Source organism: Danio rerio, chromosome 4 (assembly GCF_049306965.1).
Source record: "Danio rerio strain Tuebingen ecotype United States chromosome 4, GRCz12tu, whole genome shotgun sequence".
Lineage (NCBI taxonomy): Eukaryota > Metazoa > Chordata > Actinopteri > Cypriniformes > Danionidae > Danio > Danio rerio.
Genome location: NC_133179.1, coordinates 36,543,932 through 36,566,208, shown reverse-complemented (window position 1 = coordinate 36,566,208; position 22,277 = coordinate 36,543,932). Strand labels below are relative to the sequence as shown.

At 46.5% G+C, this 22,277-nt stretch overlaps 28 non-coding genes across 28 annotated transcripts; all 28 read right to left on the bottom strand.

The window, feature by feature from the left end:
- Positions 1–2,874: 2,874 nt before the first annotated feature.
- On the bottom strand, positions 2,875–2,981 carry LOC137495065 (U6 spliceosomal RNA). The gene has a single exon (XR_011015009.1). It is a non-coding gene; the product is annotated as a U6 spliceosomal RNA (small nuclear RNA).
- A 5,457-nt stretch (positions 2,982–8,438) lies between these two features.
- LOC137495026 (U6 spliceosomal RNA) lies at positions 8,439–8,545 on the bottom strand. The gene has a single exon (XR_011014970.1). It is a non-coding gene; the product is annotated as a U6 spliceosomal RNA (small nuclear RNA).
- A 423-nt stretch (positions 8,546–8,968) lies between these two features.
- On the bottom strand, positions 8,969–9,075 carry LOC137494911 (U6 spliceosomal RNA). Its single transcript, XR_011014855.1, has one exon. It is a non-coding gene; the product is annotated as a U6 spliceosomal RNA (small nuclear RNA).
- A 420-nt stretch (positions 9,076–9,495) lies between these two features.
- On the bottom strand, positions 9,496–9,602 carry LOC137494711 (U6 spliceosomal RNA). The gene has a single exon (XR_011014657.1). It is a non-coding gene; the product is annotated as a U6 spliceosomal RNA (small nuclear RNA).
- Positions 9,603–10,021: 419 nt separating this feature from the next.
- Positions 10,022–10,128, bottom strand: LOC137494710 (U6 spliceosomal RNA). The gene has a single exon (XR_011014656.1). It is a non-coding gene; the product is annotated as a U6 spliceosomal RNA (small nuclear RNA).
- Positions 10,129–10,550: 422 nt separating this feature from the next.
- LOC137494709 (U6 spliceosomal RNA) lies at positions 10,551–10,657 on the bottom strand. Its single transcript, XR_011014655.2, has one exon. It is a non-coding gene; the product is annotated as a U6 spliceosomal RNA (small nuclear RNA).
- Positions 10,658–11,080: 423 nt separating this feature from the next.
- On the bottom strand, positions 11,081–11,187 carry LOC137494708 (U6 spliceosomal RNA). The gene has a single exon (XR_011014654.2). It is a non-coding gene; the product is annotated as a U6 spliceosomal RNA (small nuclear RNA).
- A 420-nt stretch (positions 11,188–11,607) lies between these two features.
- LOC137494707 (U6 spliceosomal RNA) lies at positions 11,608–11,714 on the bottom strand. Its single transcript, XR_011014653.1, has one exon. It is a non-coding gene; the product is annotated as a U6 spliceosomal RNA (small nuclear RNA).
- A 420-nt stretch (positions 11,715–12,134) lies between these two features.
- On the bottom strand, positions 12,135–12,241 carry LOC137495028 (U6 spliceosomal RNA). Its single transcript, XR_011014972.2, has one exon. It is a non-coding gene; the product is annotated as a U6 spliceosomal RNA (small nuclear RNA).
- Positions 12,242–12,664: 423 nt separating this feature from the next.
- On the bottom strand, positions 12,665–12,771 carry LOC137494788 (U6 spliceosomal RNA). Its single transcript, XR_011014734.2, has one exon. It is a non-coding gene; the product is annotated as a U6 spliceosomal RNA (small nuclear RNA).
- A 422-nt stretch (positions 12,772–13,193) lies between these two features.
- LOC137495027 (U6 spliceosomal RNA) lies at positions 13,194–13,300 on the bottom strand. The gene has a single exon (XR_011014971.2). It is a non-coding gene; the product is annotated as a U6 spliceosomal RNA (small nuclear RNA).
- A 419-nt stretch (positions 13,301–13,719) lies between these two features.
- On the bottom strand, positions 13,720–13,826 carry LOC137494706 (U6 spliceosomal RNA). The gene has a single exon (XR_011014652.2). It is a non-coding gene; the product is annotated as a U6 spliceosomal RNA (small nuclear RNA).
- A 420-nt stretch (positions 13,827–14,246) lies between these two features.
- Positions 14,247–14,353, bottom strand: LOC137494978 (U6 spliceosomal RNA). Its single transcript, XR_011014922.2, has one exon. It is a non-coding gene; the product is annotated as a U6 spliceosomal RNA (small nuclear RNA).
- A 420-nt stretch (positions 14,354–14,773) lies between these two features.
- LOC137494705 (U6 spliceosomal RNA) lies at positions 14,774–14,880 on the bottom strand. Its single transcript, XR_011014651.2, has one exon. It is a non-coding gene; the product is annotated as a U6 spliceosomal RNA (small nuclear RNA).
- Positions 14,881–15,303: 423 nt separating this feature from the next.
- On the bottom strand, positions 15,304–15,410 carry LOC137494704 (U6 spliceosomal RNA). Its single transcript, XR_011014650.2, has one exon. It is a non-coding gene; the product is annotated as a U6 spliceosomal RNA (small nuclear RNA).
- Positions 15,411–15,832: 422 nt separating this feature from the next.
- On the bottom strand, positions 15,833–15,939 carry LOC137494702 (U6 spliceosomal RNA). The gene has a single exon (XR_011014648.2). It is a non-coding gene; the product is annotated as a U6 spliceosomal RNA (small nuclear RNA).
- Positions 15,940–16,359: 420 nt separating this feature from the next.
- LOC137495059 (U6 spliceosomal RNA) lies at positions 16,360–16,466 on the bottom strand. Its single transcript, XR_011015003.2, has one exon. It is a non-coding gene; the product is annotated as a U6 spliceosomal RNA (small nuclear RNA).
- Positions 16,467–16,888: 422 nt separating this feature from the next.
- LOC137494701 (U6 spliceosomal RNA) lies at positions 16,889–16,995 on the bottom strand. The gene has a single exon (XR_011014647.2). It is a non-coding gene; the product is annotated as a U6 spliceosomal RNA (small nuclear RNA).
- A 420-nt stretch (positions 16,996–17,415) lies between these two features.
- On the bottom strand, positions 17,416–17,522 carry LOC137494976 (U6 spliceosomal RNA). The gene has a single exon (XR_011014920.2). It is a non-coding gene; the product is annotated as a U6 spliceosomal RNA (small nuclear RNA).
- Positions 17,523–17,942: 420 nt separating this feature from the next.
- LOC137494849 (U6 spliceosomal RNA) lies at positions 17,943–18,049 on the bottom strand. Its single transcript, XR_011014793.2, has one exon. It is a non-coding gene; the product is annotated as a U6 spliceosomal RNA (small nuclear RNA).
- A 423-nt stretch (positions 18,050–18,472) lies between these two features.
- LOC137494700 (U6 spliceosomal RNA) lies at positions 18,473–18,579 on the bottom strand. Its single transcript, XR_011014646.2, has one exon. It is a non-coding gene; the product is annotated as a U6 spliceosomal RNA (small nuclear RNA).
- Positions 18,580–19,001: 422 nt separating this feature from the next.
- Positions 19,002–19,108, bottom strand: LOC137495058 (U6 spliceosomal RNA). Its single transcript, XR_011015002.2, has one exon. It is a non-coding gene; the product is annotated as a U6 spliceosomal RNA (small nuclear RNA).
- A 420-nt stretch (positions 19,109–19,528) lies between these two features.
- On the bottom strand, positions 19,529–19,635 carry LOC137494879 (U6 spliceosomal RNA). The gene has a single exon (XR_011014823.2). It is a non-coding gene; the product is annotated as a U6 spliceosomal RNA (small nuclear RNA).
- Positions 19,636–20,057: 422 nt separating this feature from the next.
- LOC137494537 (U6 spliceosomal RNA) lies at positions 20,058–20,164 on the bottom strand. Its single transcript, XR_011014483.2, has one exon. It is a non-coding gene; the product is annotated as a U6 spliceosomal RNA (small nuclear RNA).
- A 420-nt stretch (positions 20,165–20,584) lies between these two features.
- LOC137494699 (U6 spliceosomal RNA) lies at positions 20,585–20,691 on the bottom strand. Its single transcript, XR_011014645.2, has one exon. It is a non-coding gene; the product is annotated as a U6 spliceosomal RNA (small nuclear RNA).
- A 422-nt stretch (positions 20,692–21,113) lies between these two features.
- On the bottom strand, positions 21,114–21,220 carry LOC137494698 (U6 spliceosomal RNA). The gene has a single exon (XR_011014644.2). It is a non-coding gene; the product is annotated as a U6 spliceosomal RNA (small nuclear RNA).
- Positions 21,221–21,640: 420 nt separating this feature from the next.
- Positions 21,641–21,747, bottom strand: LOC137494975 (U6 spliceosomal RNA). The gene has a single exon (XR_011014919.1). It is a non-coding gene; the product is annotated as a U6 spliceosomal RNA (small nuclear RNA).
- A 423-nt stretch (positions 21,748–22,170) lies between these two features.
- LOC137494697 (U6 spliceosomal RNA) lies at positions 22,171–22,277 on the bottom strand. Its single transcript, XR_011014643.1, has one exon. It is a non-coding gene; the product is annotated as a U6 spliceosomal RNA (small nuclear RNA).

Below are 22,277 nucleotides of genomic sequence, written 5' to 3'. Positions count from 1 at the left end.
CGCGGTGAAATATTGATGTGATTATTTTCAGTTTCATAAGGTCATTTGACAGCATTGATAATGATTTATAGAAATATTTATATTTAGTTCAACAACAAAACATCAGCAAATAGCGCTTTTCAGCCTAACCTGCTTTATTGAGCTGAAGTTGCTTTTATATTTACGTTTGGTCATTTTTGAACAATGACAGCCTTCCTATACTGTTTATCGCTACTCTGAATATTCACTCTGAAATAGCATGTAAGTGTGGTTAAGTAATAAATGTAATTCTTGCATGGCGCTGGCACTAACTAACTGGCAAATGACATGAACTAGTGGGGTTGTCTGTCTGCTGTTGTACGCGGTGTGCGCGTTCGCGATTTCAGGGGGTGTGGCTTTAAATCACAGTCCCTCGCCGCCGTCCAAAGATAATATGCTAAGCGGTTAGCATTTTGACAGATCACCTACTGCACCTTTAAGATATTGTTCAGAATATACGCACAAACCCCACGTGGAAATTCTCCTAGTCTATCTGTGTTTTAACCAATCAGGCTAGAACACCTATATGTATGACGCAGTTAATGACGTTATGTGAGAGTATAATTGTTATTGATTGGTGATTGTAAGCAGAGCGGCCTAGGAACTCATTGCGAGAGTTGAAGCTGGTTTCAGCTGATGAAACTGCAAACTATCTTCTGTAAACTTGATTTATTTATTTAAATCTCTGACTCTGGCTCTTTTTTTTATACCTGACTGGTCATTCTTTGGGTTAAACTGTATACTATCCCTACAGTTTTGGTGGAGGACGCGTGGCACTTGTTTACTGGTGACACCATTGATCAATCAACAAAAAGAAATGTAGAAAGATTTAAAATATTATAGACTAGGGATGGTCTGTGGAGTAGTGGGTAGTAACGGAACGCTGTTGGGTTCTCATTCAGACGTGAATGAAAGGCAAAATTTTGTGGTAGATTTGTGTGGAATCCCCTTGTGAGCTGGTGCATTTTGCGGTACACCTATAACGATAGTAATAAGTATAACAGTAGTTGAGGGGTGTACCTCCTCCACCCAGAGTTAAGTACTCAGTGACGGGTGTGTAAGAGGCTTTTAGGACATTCTCGGGGATAAAACTTGGACTGGTTTATTTAGTAGTGGACTAAATTAACCCGAGATTGTAATTAGTTCCACCACTGCTATCTTGCTGTTTCACAGACAAAAGGGCCCGAATCCTAAGAATAGAGTAGGTCAGATTATTAGGGAAAGAAATAGTTAAATAAATAAATAAATTCTTAAATAACATCTTAATCGGTATCCATTAGATAGTAGTGGCCACAAAAGTCAGACAAGAAACCTAGAAATATTAGGGCGAGGTTGATTGATCAATAATGCACCAGGAGCAATCCCGAAAAAAAATATGACCCTAACTTGATTGGACCGATCTGGACAGTTTCCACATCTTGGGATGGTTTGCAGATTAATCAAGCAAAAGCTAAGCGCTGTTAGTAAGATTTCATTCTCAATTTCTTGTTGCTTTTGGTGTTAAACTCTGATATAAAAAGAAACAGATGAGAGCAGAATGCAGTAAATGGCTCAGCTAAGCTCTTAGGTTTAAAATGATTTTAGAACCGATTTTAAGATAAAAAATGCCTTTGGCAATTAATTGTCAATGAAAAGCTAAAATCTAAATATTAAGTGTCTAGTAGCCAAAAACTAAGCACAGAAACTGACAGTAACATTATGGGAGTAAAGAATAGCGTATGTTTTGTCTTAGAAGATAATATTCTGTGTGAGTGCACTGCTATCTTGATTTAGCCCTCACCATGACTTTTGACTTTTGGCTGTAAAAGTAACAGAGACATGTCTGTATAAAAAATGTGCCATGTAAGTCTGTGCAAACAAGCAGCTTTATGGTTGGATTTAAATATTTTTAGTAATATATAAGTAACATAAATGGGGGTTGAAATAATACTTTGATGGATGCAGTTAACCCCTGAAAGATCTAAAACTGTTGTTGACTGTAACAGCATTACTTTGAAAAAGCATGTCAACTCTGTTTTATATGTTTTAGGACGGGCTTGAGTAAAAGATTACAATAAAATTATGTTATTGAAGTTAATGTTATGTTTAATGTATGTTTAAATTGAGTAAACATACATTAACAGTTCTGGATTGCTCAAAACTCTCTTTCTCTCTCATTAGATATCAGCTATGAGCTGCTATCTGCCTGTTCCATGAAAACTGATAATCACAGTGTTCAGTTGGAAATGACATTATGTCAGAGTATAATTGTTATTGATTGGTGATTGTAAGCAGAGCAGCCTAGGAACTTATTGCGAGTGTTGAAGCTGGCTTCTGATGATGAAACTGCAAACTGTCTTAGGTAAACTTGATTTATTTATTTATTTGAATCTCTGACTCTAGCTCTTCTTCATCTATCAGACTGGTCATTCTTTGGGTTAAACTGTAAACTATCCCAACAGCTAAAACCCTGCTCATGCACCATTTGGAATCGTAAAAAACCTTTTGTCTTTTCTCCTTTCTATCCTAGAGCCATGTTCCCACTTGTATCCCGTGCTTTACAGAGCTTTGGCCCTGTCAGTGCTAGGCACACTGATTGATGCAGTAGGTCACCAAGTTTATGGACAGGGGGAAATTAGAGTGTCAGGATAGCCTATGGCAAAGTCCCAGTAAAGCAAGGGCTTTGGAAGTGCATTGGTTGCACAACAAAGCAAACGATCAAAGCATCCCACATTCGTTTTCACCATGCATGTAGACTTTCCAGTTGACCCAGCAGCACCTCCCACGATTTGCTAAACCCATCCTCATGCACCATTTGGAATCGTGAAAAGCCTTTTGTCTTTTTTCATTTCTGTACTTTTACCCACGCACTAAAACAGCAATATGGAGCACTTCACGGATTTGCGTGTCATCCTATCTCAGGGGCCATGCTAATCTTCTCTGTATCGACCCAATTTTAGTATATGTGCCACCATAGCAAGCACTTAGGCTCAGGGCATATGTACGCCTCGAGTCCCAGCAATGTTCCTCCAAGGTGGTGGGACCTAGAGAGCCATGTTCCCACTTGTATGCCGTGCACTACAGAGCTTTGGCCCTGTCAGTGCTAGGCACACTGATTGATGCAGTAGGTCACCAAGTTTATGGACAGGGGGAAATTAGAGTGTCAGGATAGCCTATGGCAAAGTCCCAGTAAAGCAAGGGCTTTGGAAGTGCATTGGTTGCACAACAAAGCAAACGATCAAAGCATCCCACATTCGTTTTCACCATGCATGTAGACTTTCCAGTTGACCCAGCAGCACCTCCCACGATTTGCTAAACCCATCGTCATGCACCATTTGGAAACGTGAAAAGCCTTTTGTCTTTTTTCATTTCAAGAGTTCACACTTAGCTGATGATTAATTATAAGCTTGTTTGGCATGCTGTCCCGGGAGAGAGCCCTGAGCTCATGAGATCCTCGAGCCCAGGGCTCCCTCCCGTTGCAAAGCGGGAGGGGAGTTTGAGCTCAGGTAGATCTCGAGAACTCCCCTGCTGTAGCAAGTGAATGCTCTTGAAACTAATTACTAACTAGGAGCGTGTCTATGTTGACAATTTGGCTTGTTCAATTGACTTAATTGCATGTTTTTAGGCGGTGGGAGGAAACCGGGGAACCCGGGGGAAACCCACGTGAGCACGGGGAGAAGTGCAAAACTCCGCACAGAAATGTCTGCTAGTTTTGGTAAAGCCAGGAACCAGAGACATTCTTGCTGTGAGGCGACAGTGCTAGGCACTGGGCCACCGTGTCACCCGTCTAAGAAGGAGGCGTAGGGGAGGAAGGGGGGACTCTTCAAAACGAAGATAGCAATGGAATAAACCCCAGGGTATTTATAGTAGTTTAGGAGTCATCTGATTGGATCGTAGTGAATTGGATAATGCTGGTCAGCTGCTAGCAATCATAAGCACGTGATCCTCTCGAAATTTGTTTATACATAAACTTCACTTCAAGAGTTCACACTTAGCTGATGATTAATTATAAGCTTGTTTGGCATGCTGTCCCGGGAGAGAGCCCTGAGCTCATGAGATCCTCGAGCCCAGGGCTCCCTCCCGTTGCAAAGCGGGAGGGGAGTTTGAGCTCAGGTAGATCTCGAGAACTCCCCAAAATGCCTTTGAATAGCTCGGGACAGCAGCCGCGTATTGAAGAGCCCCCCAAAAAGCAGGTGTAACAAGCCATATCCGGCTGCTGGATATAGCGTTGATAGCTTAGGAAGAGAAGCTTCTAAGGGAGCAGAGCAAAGTAGACTGCTAGAGCCTAGGCGGGGTGAGGGCAGGGCTGGATTGACTCCGCGGGAGTCAAGGCTCAAATATATACACCCCTGCGGGGGTGGGAGCTGGGGTTAGTTTGCTCAAGCAAGAGTCAGGAAGATTTGGGCGGTGGAGACTCTTGTATGAGTGGGTGGGAGGTGGCCAGGGCCTGAACTCCGGCAGGAGTTGAAGCTCTTTTTAGTCGCCCCTGCGGGAGCTAGAGCTGAGGATTGAGGGCCTAAGCGGAAGGAAGAACATAGCGAAAGAGTGACGCTGAAAGAAAGACAGTTAGCGGAGAACTCAACGCTGGAAAAGAATTTGAGGAAATAGGAGGGTAAGGAGATAAGGGGGAAGATCAGAGAAGGGTAAAAGTAGCGGAAGCACTCACGCTGTAAGGAAGAAAGAAGGGGCAAATAATTGCCAGGCGGAGAATCTCGACGCCAGAAAGAAGAAAAGGAGAATATAGGAGTATATATGCATATATAAATATATATGAATATATATGGTTATTACATAGTAAGGGCCGGGCATGGGCGGTGATTGACTCTTGCGAGAGTCGAAGCTCGGAGCGACCCCTGCGGGGGTCAGAGCTGCTGTGGGCATTTCTCCTGCTGAAGTCTGGGAAAGGGAGGGGGCGGTGGAGACTGCAGCAGGAGGTGGCCGGGGCGGGACTCTTGCGAGAGTCGAAGCTCGTTTTAGTCACTCCTGCGGGAGTTAGAGCTGAGGATTGATGGCCTATGAGAAAGGAAGAAAAGAGAGGGCGGAGGAACTCGACGCCAAAGAAAGAAAAGGAGAGAGGGAATAACCTGCGTGCGTGAGCATGCACGTGCGTCTATTCCTGTTTCGGCATGTGCATGCACACGCATCGGAACAGGTATACATCGGATGCATGCGCATAACATGCGCGTACATACCATTTCTAATGGCCTGGGTGGGGCGGCGCAAATGGTGACTCTTGCGAGAGTCGAAGCTCAGCGCGACCCCTGCGGGGGTCAGAGCTATGGGGGGGGGCAGTAAGAGTCGGGAAGAGGGAGGGGGTAGTGCAGGCTCTTACTGGAGGTGGTAGTGAAGGGGTGGCCGGGGATGGGCTAGGGGTGACTCGCGAGAGTCGAAACTCGGATTGGACCCCTGCGGGGGTCGGAGCATGGTGAGGGAAAGAGCATAGTAGGTTTGAAAGGAAAGTTAAGAGCATACATGCAACCTGCACAACATGTAATGCCTCACATACTCATTTGCTTGCACGTACATATGCATACTTAGACGTACGCCCGCACCTATATACATATCCGCGTGCAAACAAGCATGTATACGTGTGCAAACGCACGCTGTATTTGCGCGAGCAATCACACACATTCCCATGCACACCCATACACAAGCACACACACACACGTACTCCAGCCTATTTAGGGTCGAGCTCGTACCCCTAGTTGGAGTTTGGAATTTAGCTGGTTAGGGCTAGCTGGGCTGTCTTGAGGTGGGATCGGCTGAGGCGAATGTAAGCTTGAAGGCATCTGAAGACCAGCGGCCTAGGGTCTGGATTTGGTGCGAGGATAGACCTTTGTGAGCTGCTGTGGTGGCTGCGCCAATTCTAAATGAGTGGCTGGAATATAATTCGGGGTAAACGCCCGAAAGGCGGAGGACTTCTTTCAGATGTTTTTGAAACCAAAAACGAGTTACTGGACGGTTAGCGTCATCAGTAAAAATGGGGCATGTGGGTCAGGCTCCTTTGCTCTCCTTGAATGGAGAAAGCTAGGAGAGTTTGGAATGGCTGTGTGGGGGAAAAATTTTAAAAATGAAAATAAAATGCCCTTTGCTTGTCTGATCTGTTTTGCTTTGCTTAATGAAAAAGGCGAGTGTTTCAGCATTCAGCAGTGTTAGATCAAATATAGTGGGGTGTATTGCGGGATTGAAATTGGATGAGATAGCCATTTCTGAACACCTCAGGAAGCCAAAAAGCCAGGGTAAACATGGCGTCTAGTGTACGGGCTGTGTGGAGTGAGAGGTATCCTTTGCGCAGTGTGCGAATATGGAAGTTTTATGGCAATATAATTTGTGAATAGAGTGGAACAGGTGTTGGATGCTGGTCTGCTTCCAGTACCAAGAGCCGAAATTTCTGGAAAAGAAAGCGAGAGAGAGAATTAGCAATTTGATTTTTGCAAACTGGAACATGTCTAGCAGTCATAATGAATTGCTTTTTGGCTGCCGTCCAAACGAGGCATCTTAGTAAGAGCATAATTGGAAGTGCGTGCGAGCATCCTTTATTAATGCAATAAACGGTGGCTTCGTTGTCGCAATGAACGAGAATGCTAGAGGCGGACCATTCATCTCCCCATAAAAGCGCTGCTGCGACTTTGGGGTAGAGTTCGAAAGCGCAGATGATTGCTGATTTCTGGGTAGACTGAACATCTGCGGGGGCCACGTTGAAGCAAACCAGTGACCTTGGTAAAAGCTGCCGAACCTCTTGGGTTAGACCTGAAATCAGAAATCAGAAGTTAGTATCAGGGTGACAATGTAATTCAAAGCAATTTGAGAAATATGGCATCGAGGATGTGAGCCATGTGAGTGGAAATGCATCCTTTATGTAGAGTGTGATTGTATTTGAAGAGCATATAAAATGTAATGGGTTGGATGAGGGTCAGGTTCTGCAGCCAAATGTCATGGTCTTTTTATTAATGCAAGGTCTGATAGCTTGATGTCGCTACGTGCAAGGATGGTAGAGGTGAGCATTCATCTCCCCTCAGAATGGCAAATGGATGGAGAGCTGAGGATAGGGGGTATGGTTTGTCTGGTGGTCCTGGAAGTGTTTATTGAAGATCCGTTGTCAGAAATGTCCTCCTATTCATAGCAGCCAATCGGGAAGTTTGTTTTGTTGCTGTTTCACATCAAACTGACTTGCCATTATAAGCTTACATAAGACACTAGTGTATGAATAAATGAGTAACTGGTCTAGTGTAATTAGACCTCAGTGCTCTGAGTATAAATCTTTTTTTTTTTTTTTTTTAATTTATTTATTTTATTTTATTTTATTTATTTATTTATTTATTTATTTTTATTATTATTTTTTTTTTATTACTAACATCAAACTCTGAACTCTATAAGACTTCAATTGCGATGTCACCACTTAGTAAAACTGTGAATGGAATGTTAGTAATTGGCTTTACTTTAATCCATGAAAAACATTTGTTGGTATCTTAACTTCATTCACAAGCGGGTCCGGCCCAAATTCGTTCATAAGACTTGCAACAAAGTCAAGAGAGAGGGCGGGACCTTCTCCAGAGAGCTTATTGGATGGTGGCGCTTTTCCTTACAGCTATTGGCTTAGAGGAGAGCCAGTCAAGCGTGCCAAAGGTGAAAGAGCCCGGCGGCCATTTTGTTGATCAAGTTCACCATTGTTTATGACTTGAGCTGTTGCTCTGCTGAACATTCCAGCAAACAAGCTGTTAAATGTTATGAGTCAGTGGACGGGCAAGAGGCAAGTATCATTGTTTACGTTAGTCTTGTTATTCAAAAGATTTAAAAATGTTTTAGTCTAAATGTTTGGTAAAGTTATATTGCAAAGCTTCCCTTCATGTGCATAGCATGTGCACCGCTAGGAAAAAGGTAATGGTTCAGTTTCATTGCAATGGCTTTGGAGTTTTGGCTGTCATTTGCTGGAGAATATGGTTGAAGACACAGCAGATGCGTTGAAGTGGAAGGTTTGATGTTTTGTTGAAGTTGTTGATGCAATTGTTGGAGTTTTTTTGAAGTAGTAATAGTAGTAGTTGTTGTTGTTGCTGCATTTGTTGTTTCTGCAGTTGTTGCTGCTGCTGCTGTAGATTGTAGCTTGTAAATTATAGCTAGTAGCTTGTAGATTATAGCTGGTAATTTGTAGATGGTAGCTGGTAGATTGTAGCTGGTAGATGGTAGCTGGTAGCTGCTTTGGTTGTCCATGCTGGTACAGAGTTGGTTCTTCAACGGAGCTAGCTACAGTGAAGCTGCCTCTTCCAAACGAAGATAGCAATGGAATAAACCCCAGGGTATTTATAGTAGTTTAGGAGTCATCTGATTGGATCGTAGTGAATTGGATAATGCGGGTCAGCTGCTAGCAATCATAAGCACGTGATCCTCTCGAAATTTGTTTAAACATAAACTTCACTTCTGTACTTTTACCCACGCACTAAAAAAGCAATATGGAGCGCTTCACGGATTTGCGTGTCATCCTTTCGCAGGGGCCATGCTAATCTTCTCTGTATCGATCAAATTTTTGTATATGTGCCACCGTAGCGAGCACAGATCATCAGTCAGGCTCAGGGCATATGTACGCCTCGAGTCCCAGCAATGTTCCTCCAAGGTGGTGGGACCTGGAGAGCCATGTTCCCACTTGTATGCCGTGCACTACAGAGCTTTGGCCCTGTCAGTGCTAGGCACACTGATTGATGCAGTAGGTCACCAAGTTTATGGACAGGGGGAAATTAGAGTGTCACGATAGCCTATGGCAAAGTCCCAGTAAAGCAAGGGCTTTGGAAGTGCATTGGTTGCACAACAAAGCAAACGATCAAAGCATCCCACATTCGTTTTCACCATGCATACAGACTTTCCAGTTGACCCAGCAGCACCTCCCACGATTTGCTAAACCCATCCTCATGCACCATTTGGAATCGTGAAAAGCCTTTTGTCTTTTTTCATTTCTGTACTTTTACCCACGCACTAAAACAGCAATATGGAGCACTTCACGGATTTGCGTGTCATCCTTTCGCAGGGGCCATGCTAATCTTCTCTGTATCTATCCAATTTTAGTATATGTGCCACTGTAGCAAGCACTGACAAGTGGACAGGCTCAGGGCATATGTACGCCTCGAGTCCCAGCAATGTTCCTCCAAGGTGGTGGGACCTGGAGAGCCATGTTCCCACTTGTATGCCGTGCACTACAGAGCTTTGGCCCTGTCAGTGCTAGGCACACTGATTGATGCAGTAGGTCACCAAGTTTATGGACAGGGGGAAATTAGAGTGTCAGGATAGCCTATGGCAAAGTCCCACTAAAGCAAGGGCTTTGGAAGTGCATTAGCACAACAAAACAAACGATCAAAGCATCCCACATTCGTTTTCACAATGCATGTAGACTTTCCAGTTGACCCAGCAGCACCTCCCACGATTTGCTAAACCCATCCTCATGCACCATTTGGAATCGTGAAAAGCCTTTTGTCTTTTTGCATTTCTGTACTTTTACCCACGCACTAAAACAGCAATATGGAGCGCTTCACGGATTTGCGTGTCATCCTTTCGCAGGGGCCATGCTAATCTTCTCTGTATCGATCCAATTTTAGTATATGTGCCACCGTAGCGAGCACAGACCAGTGGTCAGGCTCAGGGCATATGTACGCCTCGAGTCCCAGCAATGTTCCTCCAGGGTGGTGGGAACCGGAGAGCCATGTTCCCACTTGTATGCCGTGCACTACAGAGCTTTGGCCCTGTCAGTGCTAGGCACACTGATTGATGCAGTAGGTCACCAAGTTTATGGACGGGGGGGAAATTAGAGTGTCAGGATAGCCTATGGCAATCCCACTAAAGCAAGGGCTTTGGAAGTGCATTAGCACAACAAAACAAATGATCAAAGCATCCCACATTCGTTTTCACCATGCATGTAGACTTTCCAGTTGACCCAGCAGCACCTCCCACGATTTGCTAAACCCATCCTCATGCACCATTTGGAATCATGAAAAGCCTTTTGTCTTTTTTCATTTCTGTACTTTTACCCACGCACTAAAACAGCAATATGGAGCGCTTCACGGATTTGCGTGTCATCCTTTCGCAGGGGCCATGCTAATCTTCTCTGTATCGATCCAATTTTAGTATATGTGCCACCGTAGCGAGCACAGATCAGCAGTCAGGCTCAGGGCATATGTACGCCTCGAGTCCCAGCAATGTTCCTTCAAGGTGGTGGGACCCGAAGAGCCATGTTCCCACTTGTATGCCGTGCACTACAGAGCTTTGGCCCTGTCAGTGCTAGGCACACTGATTGATGCAGTAGGTCACCAAGTTTATGGACAGGGGGAAATTAGAGTGTCAGGATAGCCTATGGCAAAGTCCCAGTAAAGCAAGGGCTTTGGAAGTGCATTGGTTGCACAACAAAGCAAACGATCAAAGCATCCCACATTCGTTTTCACCATGCATGTAGACTTTCCAGTTGACCCAGCAGCACCTCCCACGATTTGCTAAACCCATCCTCATGCACCATTTGGAATCGTGAAAAGCCTTTTGTCTTTTTCATTTCTGTACTTTTACCCACGCACTAAAACAGCAATATGGAGCGCTTCACGGATTTGCGTGTCATCCTTTCGCAGGGGCCATGCTAATCTTCTCTGTATCGATCCAATTTTAGTATATGTGCCACCATAGCGAGCACGGACGAGTGGACAGGCTCAGGGCATATGTACGCCTCGAGTCCCAGCAATGTTCCTCCAAGGTGGTGGGACCTGGAGAGCCATGTTCCCACTTGTATGCCGTGCACTACAGAGCTTTGGCCCTGTCAGTGCTAGGCACACTGATTGATGCAGTAGGTCACCAAGTTTATGGACAGGGGGAAATTAGAGTGTCAGGATAGCCTATGACAAAGTCCCAGTAAAGCAAGGGCTTTGGAAGTGCATTGGTTGCACAACAAAGCAAACGATCAAAGCATCCCACATTCATTTTCACCATGCATGTAGACTTTCCAGTTGACCCAGCAGCACCTCCCACGATTTGCTAAACCCATCCTCATGCACCATTTGGAATCATGAAAAGCCTTTTGTCTTTTTTCATTTCTGTACTTTTACCCACGCACTAAAACAGCAATATGGAGCGCTTCACGGATTTGCGTGTCATCCTTTCGCAGGGGCCATGCTAATCTTCTCTGTATCGATCCAATTTTAGTATATGTGCCACCGTAGCAAGCACAGACCAGCGGTCAGGCTCAGGGCATATGTACGCCTCGAGTCCCAGCAATGTTCCTTCAAGGTGGTGGGACCCGAAGAGCCATGTTCCCACTTGTATGCCGTGCACTACAGAGCTTTGGCCCTGTCAGTGCTAGGCACACTGATTGATGCAGTAGGTCACCAAGTTTATGGACAGGGGGAAATTAGAGTGTCAGGATAGCCTATGGCAAAGTCCCAGTAAAGCAAGGGCTTTGGAAGTGCATTAGCACAACAAAACAAACGATCAAAGCATCCCACATTCGTTTTCACCATGCATGTAGACTTTCCAGTTGACCCAGCAGCACCTCCCACGATTTGCTAAACCCATCCTCATGCACCATTTGGAATCGTGAAAAGCCTTTTGTCTTTTTGCATTTCTGTACTTTTACCCACGCACTAAAAAAGCAATATGGAGCGCTTCACGGATTTGCGTGTCATCCTTTCGCAGGGGCCATGCTAATCTTCTCTGTATCGATCCAATTTTAGTATATGTGCCACCGTAGCGAGCACGGACGATTGGGCAGGCTCAGGGCATATGTACGCCTCGAGTCCCAGCAATGTTCCTCCAAGGTGGTGGGACCTGGAGAGCCATGTTCCCACTTGTATGCCGTGCACTACAGAGCTTTGGCCCTGTCAGTGCTAGGCACACTGATTGATGCAGTAGGTCACCAAGTTTATGGACAGGGGGAAATTAGAGTGTCAGGATAGCCTATGGCAAAGTCCCAGTAAAGCAAGGGCTTTGGAAGTGCATTAGCACAACAAAACAAACGATCAAAGCATCCCACATTCGTTTTCACCATGCATGTAGACTTTCCAGTTGACCCAGCAGCACCTCCCACGATTTGCTAAACCCATCGTCATGCACCATTTGGAAACGTGAAAAGCCTTTTGTCTTTTTTCATTTCTGTACTTTTACCCACGCACTAAAAAAGCAATATGGAGCGCTTCACGGATTTGCGTGTCATCCTTTCTCAGGGGCCATGCTAATCTTCTCTGTATCGATCCAATTTTAGTATATGTGCCGCCGTAGCGAGCACAGATCAGCAGTCAGGCTCAGGGCATATGTACGCCTCGAGTCCCAGCAATGTTCCTCCAAGGTGGTGGGACCTGGAGAGCCATGTTCCCACTTGTATGCCGTGCACTACAGAGCTTTGGCCCTGTCAGTGCTAGGCACACTGATTGATGCAGTAGGTCACCAAGTTTATGGACAGGGGGAAATTAGAGTGTCAGGATAGCCTATGACAAAGTCCCAGTAAAGCAAGGGCTTTGGAAGTGCATTGGTTGCACAACAAAGCAAACGATCAAAGCATCCCACATTCGTTTTCACCATGCATGTAGACTTTCCAGTTGACCCAGCAGCACCTCCCACGATTTGCTAAACCCATCCTCATGCATCATTTGGAATCGTGAAAAGCCTTTTGTCTTTTTGCATTTCTGTACTTTTACCCACGCACTAAAACAGCAATATGGAGCGCTTCACGGATTTGCGTGTCATCCTTTCGCAGGGGCCATGCTAATCTTCTCTGTATCGATCCAATTTTAGTATATGTGCCACCGTAGCGAGCACAGACCAGTGGTCAGGCTCAGGGCATATGTACGCCTCGAGTCCCAGCAATGTTCCTCCAGGGTGGTGGGAACCGGAGAGCCATGTTCCCACTTGTATGCCGTGCACTACAGAGCTTTGGCCCTGTCAGTGCTAGGCACACTGATTGATGCAGTAGGTCACCAAGTTTATGGACGGGGGGGGGGAAATTAGAGTGTCAGGATAGCCTATGGCAATCCCACTAAAGCAAGGGCTTTGGAAGTGCATTAGCACAACAAAACAAATGATCAAAGCATCCCACATTCGTTGTCACCATGCATGTAGACTTTCCAGTTGACCCAGCAGCACCTCCCACGATTTGCTAAACCCATCGTCATGCACCATTTGGAAACGTGAAAAGCCTTTTGTCTTTTTTCATTTCTGTACTTTTACCCACGCACTAAAAAAGCAATATGGAGCGCTTCACGGATTTGCGTGTCATCCTTTCTCAGGGGCCATGCTAATCTTCTCTGTATCGATCCAATTTTAGTATATGTGCCGCCGTAGCGAGCACAGATCAGCAGTCAGGCTCAGGGCATATGTACGCCTCGAGTCCCAGCAATGTTCCTCCAAGGTGGTGGGACCTGGAGAGCCATGTTCCCACTTGTATGCCGTGCACTACAGAGCTTTGGCCCTGTCAGTGCTAGGCACACTGATTGATGCAGTAGGTCACCAAGTTTATGGACGGGGGGGAAATTAGAGTGTCAGGATAGCCTATGGCAATCCCACTAAAGCAAGGGCTTTGGAAGTGCATTAGCACAACAAAACAAATGATCAAAGCATCCCACATTCGTTTTCACCATGCATGTAGACTTTCCAGTTGACCCAGCAGCACCTCCCACGATTTGCTAAACCCATCCTCATGCACCATTTGGAATCATGAAAAGCCTTTTGTCTTTTTTCATTTCTGTACTTTTACCCACGCACTAAAACAGCAATATGGAGCGCTTCACGGATTTGCGTGTCATCCTTTCGCAGGGGCCATGCTAATCTTCTCTGTATCGATCCAATTTTAGTATATGTGCCACCGTAGCAAGCACAGACCAGCGGTCAGGCTCAGGGCATATGTACGCCTCGAGTCCCAGCAATGTTCCTTCAAGGTGGTGGGACCCGAAGAGCCATGTTCCCACTTGTATGCCGTGCACTACAGAGCTTTGGCCCTGTCAGTGCTAGGCACACTCATTGATGCAGTAGGTCACCAAGTTTATGGACAGGGGGAAATTAGAGTGTCAGGATAGCCTATGGCAAAGTCCCACTAAAGCAAGGGCTTTGGAAGTGCATTAGCACAACAAAACAAACGATCAAAGCATCCCACATTCGTTTTCACCATGCATGTAGACTTTCCAGTTGACCCAGCAGCACCTCCCACGATTTGCTAAACCCATCCTCATGCACCATTTGGAATCGTGAAAAGCCTTTTGTCTTTTTGCATTTCTGTACTTTTACCCACGCACTAAAACAGCAATATGGAGCGCTTCACGGATTTGCGTGTCATCCTTTCGCAGGGGCCATGCTAATCTTCTCTGTATCGATCCAATTTTAGTATATGTGCCACCGTAGCGAGCACGGACGATTGGACAGGCTCAGGGCATATGTACGCCTCGAGTCCCAGCAATGTTCCTCCAAGGTGGTGGGACCTGGAGAGCCATGTTCCCACTTGTATGCCGTGCACTACAGAGCTTTGGCCCTGTCAGTGCTAGGCACACTGATTGATGCAGTAGGTCACCAAGTTTATGGACAGGGGGAAATTAGAGTGTCAGGATAGCCTATGGCAAAGTCCCAGTAAAGCAAGGGCTTTGGAAGTGCATTAGCACAACAAAACAAACGATCAAAGCATCCCACATTCGTTTTCACCATGCATGTAGACTTTCCAGTTGACCCAGCAGCACCTCCCACGATTTGCTAAACCCATCGTCATGCACCATTTGGAAACGTGAAAAGCCTTTTGTCTTTTTTCATTTCTGTACTTTTACCCACGCACTAAAAAAGCAATATGGAGCGCTTCACGGATTTGCGTGTCATCCTTTCTCAGGGGCCATGCTAATCTTCTCTGTATCGATCCAATTTTAGTATATGTGCCACCGTAGCGAGCACAGATCAGCAGTCAGGCTCAGGGCATATGTACGCCTCGAGTCCCAGCAATGTTCCTCCAAGGTGGTGGGACCTGGAGAGCCATGTTCCCACTTGTATGCCGTGCACTACAGAGCTTTGGCCCTGTCAGTGCTAGGCACACTGATTGATGCAGTAGGTCACCAAGTTTATGGACAGGGGGAAATTAGAGTGTCAGGATAGCCTATGGCAAAGTCCCAGTAAAGCAAGGGCTTTGGAAGTGCATTGGTTGCACAACAAAACAAATGATCAAAGCATCCCACATTCGTTTTCACCATGCATGTAGACTTTCCAGTTGACCCAGCAGCACCTCCCACGATTTGCTAAACCCATCCTCATGCACCATTTGGAATCGTGAAAAGCCTTTTGTCTTTTTGCATTTCTGTACTTTTACCCACGCACTAAAACAGCAATATGGAGCGCTTCATGGATTTGCGTGTCATCCTTTCGCAGGGGCCATGCTAATCTTCTCTGTATCGATCCAATTTTAGTATATGTGCCACCGTAGCGAGCACGGACGATTGGACAGGCTCAGGGCATATGTACGCCTCGAGTCCCAGCAATGTTCCTCCAAGGTGGTGGGACCTGGAGAGCCATGTTCCCACTTGTATGCCGTGCACTACAGAGCTTTGGCCCTGTCAGTGCTAGGCACACTGATTGATGCAGTAGGTCACCAAGTTTATGGACAGGGGGAAATTAGAGTGTCAGGATAGCCTATGGCAAAGTCCCAGTAAAGCAAGGGCTTTGGAAGTGCATTGGTTGCACAACAAAGCAAACGATCAAAGCATCCCACATTCGTTTTCACCATGCATGTAGACTTTCCAGTTGACCCAGCAGCACCTCCCACGATTTGCTAAACCCATCCTCATGCACCATTTGGAATCGTGAAAAGCCTTTTGTCTTTTTCATTTCTGTACTTTTACCCACGCACTAAAACAGCAATATGGAGCGCTTCACGGATTTGCGTGTCATCCTTTCGCAGGGGCCATGCTAATCTTCTCTGTATCGATCCAATTTTATTATATGTGCCACCGTAGCGAGCACGGACGAGTGGACAGGCTCAGGGCATATGTACGCCTCGAGTCCCAGCAATGTTCCTCCAAGGTGGTGGGACCTGGAGAGCCATGTTCCCACTTGTATGCCGTGCACTACAGAGCTTTGGCCCTGTCAGTGCTAGGCACACTGATTGATGCAGTAGGTCACCAAGTTTATGGACAGGGGGAAATTAGAGTGTCAGGATAGCCTATGGCAAAGTCCCACTAAAGCAAGGGCTTTGGAAGTGCATTAGCACAACAAAACAAACGATCAAAGCATCCCACATTCGTTTTCACCATGCATACAGACTTTCCAGTTGACCCAGCAGCACCTCCCACGATTTGCTAAACCCATCCTCATGCACCATTTGGAATCGTGAAAAGCCTTTTGTCTTTTTGCATTTCTGTACTTTTACCCACGCACTAAAACAGCAATATGGAGCGCTTCACGGATTTGCGTGTCATCCTTTCGCAGGGGCCATGCTAATCTTCTCTGTTTCGATCCAATTTTAGTATATGTGCCACCGTAGCGAGTACAGATCAGAAGTCAGGCTCAGGGCATATGTACGCCTCGAGTCCCAGCAATGTTCCTCCAAGGTGGTGGGACCTGGAGAGCCATGTTCCCACTTGTATGCCGTGCACTACAGAGCTTTGGCCCTGTCAGTGCTAGGCACACTGATTGATGCAGTAGGTCACCAAGTTTATGGACAGGGGGAAATTAGAGTGTCAGGATAGCCTATGGCAAAGTCCCAGTAAAGCAAGGGCTTTGGAAGTGCATTGGTTGCACAACAAAGCAAACGATCAAAGCATCCCACATTCGTTTTCACCATGCATGTAGACTTTCCAGTTGACCCAGCAGCACCTCCCACGATTTGCTAAACCCATCCTCATGCACCATTTGGAATCGTGAAAAGCCTTTTGTCTTTTTCATTTCTGTACTTTTACCCACGCACTAAAACAGCAATATGGAGCGCTTGACGGATTTGCGTGTCATCCTTTCGCAGGGGCCATGCTAATCTTCTCTGTATCGATCCAATTTTAGTATATGTGCCACCGTAGCGAGCACGGACGAGTGGACAGGCTCAGGGCATATGTACGCCTCGAGTCCCAGCAATGTTCCTCCAAGGTGGTGGGACCTGGAGAGCCATGTTCCCACTTGTATGCCGTGCACTACAGAGCTTTGGCCCTGTCAGTGCTAGGCACACTGATTGATGCAGTAGGTCACCAAGTTTATGGACAGGGGGAAATTAGAGTGTCAGGATAGCCTATGGCAAAGTCCCACTAAAGCAAGGGCTTTGGAAGTGCATTAGCACAACAAAACAAACGATCAAAGCATCCCACATTCGTTTTCACCATGCATGTAGACTTTCCAGTTGACCCAGCAGCACCTCCCACGATTTGCTAAACCCATCCTCATGCACCATTTGGAATCGTGAAAAGCCTTTTGTCTTTTTGCATTTCTGTACTTTTACCCACGCACTAAAACAGCAATATGGAGCGCTTCACGGATTTGCGTGTCATCCTTTCGCAGGGGCCATGCTAATCTTCTCTGTATCGATCCAATTTTAGTATATGTGCCACCGTAGCGAGCACGGACGATTGGACAGGCTCAGGGCATATGTACGCCTCGAGTCCCAGCAATGTTCCTCCAAGGTGGTGGGACCTGGAGAGCCATGTTCCCACTTGTATGCCGTGCACTACAGAGCTTTGGCCCTGTCAGTGCTAGGCACACTGATTGATGCAGTAGGTCACCAAGTTTATGGACAGGGGGAAATTAGAGTGTCAGGATAGCCTATGGCAAAGTCCCAGTAAAGCAAGGGCTTTGGAAGTGCATTAGCACAACAAAACAAACGATCAAAGCATCCCACATTCGTTTTCACCATGCATGTAGACTTTCCAGTTGACCCAGCAGCACCTCCCACGATTTGCTAAACCCATCGTCATGCACCATTTGGAAACGTGAAAAGCCTTTTGTCTTTTTTCATTTCTGTACTTTTACCCACGCACTAAAAAAGCAATATGGAGCGCTTCACGGATTTGCGTGTCATCCTTTCTTAGGGGCCATGCTAATCTTCTCTGTATCGATCCAATTTTAGTATATGTGCCACCGTAGCGAGCACAGATCAGCAGTCAGGCTCAGGGCATATGTACGCCTCGAGTCCCAGCAATGTTCCTCCAAGGTGGTGGGACCTGGAGAGCCATGTTCCCACTTGTATGCCGTGCACTACAGAGCTTTGGCCCTGTCAGTGCTAGGCACACTGATTGATGCAGTAGGTCACCAAGTTTATGGACAGGGGGAAATTAGAGTGTCAGGATAGCCTATGGCAAAGTCCCAGTAAAGCAAGGGCTTTGGAAGTGCATTGGTTGCACAACAAAACAAATGATCAAAGCATCCCACATTCGTTTTCACCATGCATGTAGACTTTCCAGTTGACCCAGCAGCACCTCCCACGATTTGCTAAACCCATCCTCATGCACCATTTGGAATCGTGAAAAGCCTTTTGTCTTTTTGCATTTCTGTACTTTTACCCACGCACTAAAACAGCAATATGGAGCGCTTCATGGATTTGCGTGTCATCCTTTCGCAGGGGCCATGCTAATCTTCTCTGTATCGATCCAATTTTAGTATATGTGCCACCGTAGCGAGCACGGACGATTGGACAGGCTCAGGGCATATGTACGCCTCGAGTCCCAGCAATGTTCCTCCAAGGTGGTGGGACCTGGAGAGCCATGTTCCCACTTGTATGCCGTGCACTACAGAGCTTTGGCCCTGTCAGTGCTAGGCACACTGATTGATGCAGTAGGTCACCAAGTTTATGGACAGGGGGAAATTAGAGTGTCAGGATAGCCTATGGCAAAGTCCCAGTAAAGCAAGGGCTTTGGAAGTGCATTGGTTGCACAACAAAGCAAACGATCAAAGCATCCCACATTCGTTTTCACCATGCATGTAGACTTTCCAGTTGACCCAGCAGCACCTCCCACGATTTGCTAAACCCATCCTCATGCACCATTTGGAATCGTGAAAAGCCTTTTGTCTTTTTCATTTCTGTACTTTTACCCACGCACTAAAACAGCAATATGGAGCGCTTGACGGATTTGCGTGTCATCCTTTCGCAGGGGCCATGCTAATCTTCTCTGTATCGATCCAATTTTAGTATATGTGCCACCGTAGCGAGCACGGACGAGTGGACAGGCTCAGGGCATATGTACGCCTCGAGTCCCAGCAATGTTCCTCCAAGGTGGTGGGACCTGGAGAGCCATGTTCCCACTTGTATGCCGTGCACTACAGAGCTTTGGCCCTGTCAGTGCTAGGCACACTGATTGATGCAGTAGGTCACCAAGTTTATGGACAGGGGGAAATTAGAGTGTCAGGATAGCCTATGGCAAAGTCCCACTAAAGCAAGGGCTTTGGAAGTGCATTAGCACAACAAAACAAACGATCAAAGCATCCCACATTCGTTTTCACCATGCATACAGACTTTCCAGTTGACCCAGCAGCACCTCCCACGATTTGCTAAACCCATCCTCATGCACCATTTGGAATCGTGAAAAGCCTTTTGTCTTTTTGCATTTCTGTACTTTTACCCACGCACTAAAACAGCAATATGGAGCGCTTCACGGATTTGCGTGTCATCCTTTCGCAGGGGCCATGCTAATCTTCTCTGTTTCGATCCAATTTTAGTATATGTGCCACCGTAGCGAGTACAGATCAGAAGTCAGGCTCAGGGCATATGTACGCCTCGAGTCCCAGCAATGTTCCTCCAAGGTGGTGGGACCTGGAGAGCCATGTTCCCACTTGTATGCCGTGCACTACAGAGCTTTGGCCCTGTCAGTGCTAGGCACACTGATTGATGCAGTAGGTCACCAAGTTTATGGACAGGGGGAAATTAGAGTGTCAGGATAGCCTATGGCAAAGTCCCAGTAAAGCAAGGGCTTTGGAAGTGCATTGGTTGCACAACAAAGCAAACGATCAAAGCATCCCACATTCGTTTTCACCATGCATGTAGACTTTCCAGTTGACCCAGCAGCACCTCCCACGATTTGCTAAACCCATCCTCATGCACCATTTGGAATCGTGAAAAGCCTTTTGTCTTTTTCATTTCTGTACTTTTACCCACGCACTAAAACAGCAATATGGAGCGCTTCACGGATTTGCGTGTCATCCTTTCGCAGGGGCCATGCTAATCTTCTCTGTATCGATCCAATTTTAGTATATGTGCCACCGTAGCGAGCACGGACGAGTGGACAGGCTCAGGGCATATGTACGCCTCGAGTCCCAGCAATGTTCCTCCAAGGTGGTGGGACCTGGAGAGCCATGTTCCCACTTGTATGCCGTGCACTACAGAGCTTTGGCCCTGTCAGTGCTAGGCACACTGATTGATGCAGTAGGTCACCAAGTTTATGGACAGGGGGAAATTAGAGTGTCAGGATAGCCTATGGCAAAGTCCCACTAAAGCAAGGGCTTTGGAAGTGCATTAGCACAACAAAACAAACGATCAAAGCATCCCACATTCGTTTTCACCATGCATACAGACTTTCCAGTTGACCCAGCAGCACCTCCCACGATTTGCTAAACCCATCCTCATGCACCATTTGGAATCGTGAAAAGCCTTTTGTCTTTTTGCATTTCTGTACTTTTACCCACGCACTAAAACAGCAATATGGAGCGCTTCACGGATTTGCGTGTCATCCTTTCGCAGGGGCCATGCTAATCTTCTCTGTTTCGATCCAATTTTAGTATATGTGCCACCGTAACGAGTACAGATCAGAAGTCAGGCTCAGGGCATATGTACGCCTCGAGTCCCAGCAATGTTCCTCCAAGGTGGTGGGACCTGGAGAGCCATGTTCCCACTTGTATGCCGTGCACTACAGAGCTTTGGCCCTGTCAGTGCTAGGCACACTGATTGATGCAGTAGGTCACCAAGTTTATGGACAGGGGGAAATTAGAGTGTCAGGATAGCCTATGGCAAAGTCCCAGTAAAGCAAGGGCTTTGGAAGTGCATTGGTTGCACAACAAAGCAAACGATCAAAGCATCCCACATTCGTTTTCACCATGCATGTAGACTTTCCAGTTGACCCAGCAGCACCTCCCACGATTTGCTAAACCCATCCTCATGCACCATTTGGAATCGTGAAAAGCCTTTTGTCTTTTTCATTTCTGTACTTTTACCCACGCACTAAAACAGCAATATGGAGCGCTTGACGGATTTGCGTGTCATCCTTTCGCAGGGGCCATGCTAATCTTCTCTGTATCGATCCAATTTTAGTATATGTGCCACCGTAGCGAGCACGGACGAGTGGACAGGCTCAGGGCATATGTACGCCTCGAGTCCCAGCAATGTTCCTCCAAGGTGGTGGGACCTGGAGAGCCATGTTCCCACTTGTATGCCGTGCACTACAGAGCTTTGGCCCTGTCAGTGCTAGGCACACTGATTGATGCCGTAGGTCACCAAGTTTATGGACAGGGGGAAATTAGAGTGTCAGGATAGCCTATGGCAAAGTCCCACTAAAGCAAGGGCTTTGGAAGTGCATTAGCACAACAAAACAAACGATCAAAGCATCCCACATTCGTTTTCACCATGCATGTAGACTTTCCAGTTGACCCAGCAGCACCTCCCACGATTTGCTAAACCCATCGTCATGCACCATTTGGAAACGTGAAAAGCCTTTTGTCTTTTTTCATTTCTGTACTTTTACCCACGCACTAAAAAAGCAATATGGAGCGCTTCACGGATTTGCGTGTCATCCTTTCTCAGGGGCCATGCTAATCTTCTCTGTATCGATCCAATTTTAGTATATGTGCCACCGTAGCGAGCACAGATCAGCAGTCAGGCTCAGGGCATATGTACGCCTCGAGTCCCAGCAATGTTCCTCCAAGGTGGTGGGACCTGGAGAGCCATGTTCCCACTTGTATGCCGTGCACTACAGAGCTTTGGCCCTGTCAGTGCTAGGCACACTGATTGATGCAGTAGGTCACCAAGTTTATGGACAGGGGGAAATTAGAGTGTCAGGATAGCCTATGGCAAAGTCCCAGTAAAGCAAGGGCTTTAGAAGTGCATTGGTTGCACAACAAAACAAATGATCAAAGCATCCCACATTCGTTTTCACCATGCATGTAGACTTTCCAGTTGACCCAGCAGCACCTCCCACGATTTGCTAAACTCATCCTCATGCACCATTTGGAATCGTGAAAAGCCTTTTGTCTTTTTGCATTTCTGTACTTTTACCCACGCACTAAAACAGCAATATGGAGCGCTTCACGGATTTGCGTGTCATCCTTTCGCAGGGGCCATGCTAATCTTCTCTGTATCGATCCAATTTTAGTATATGTGCCACCGTAGCGAGCAC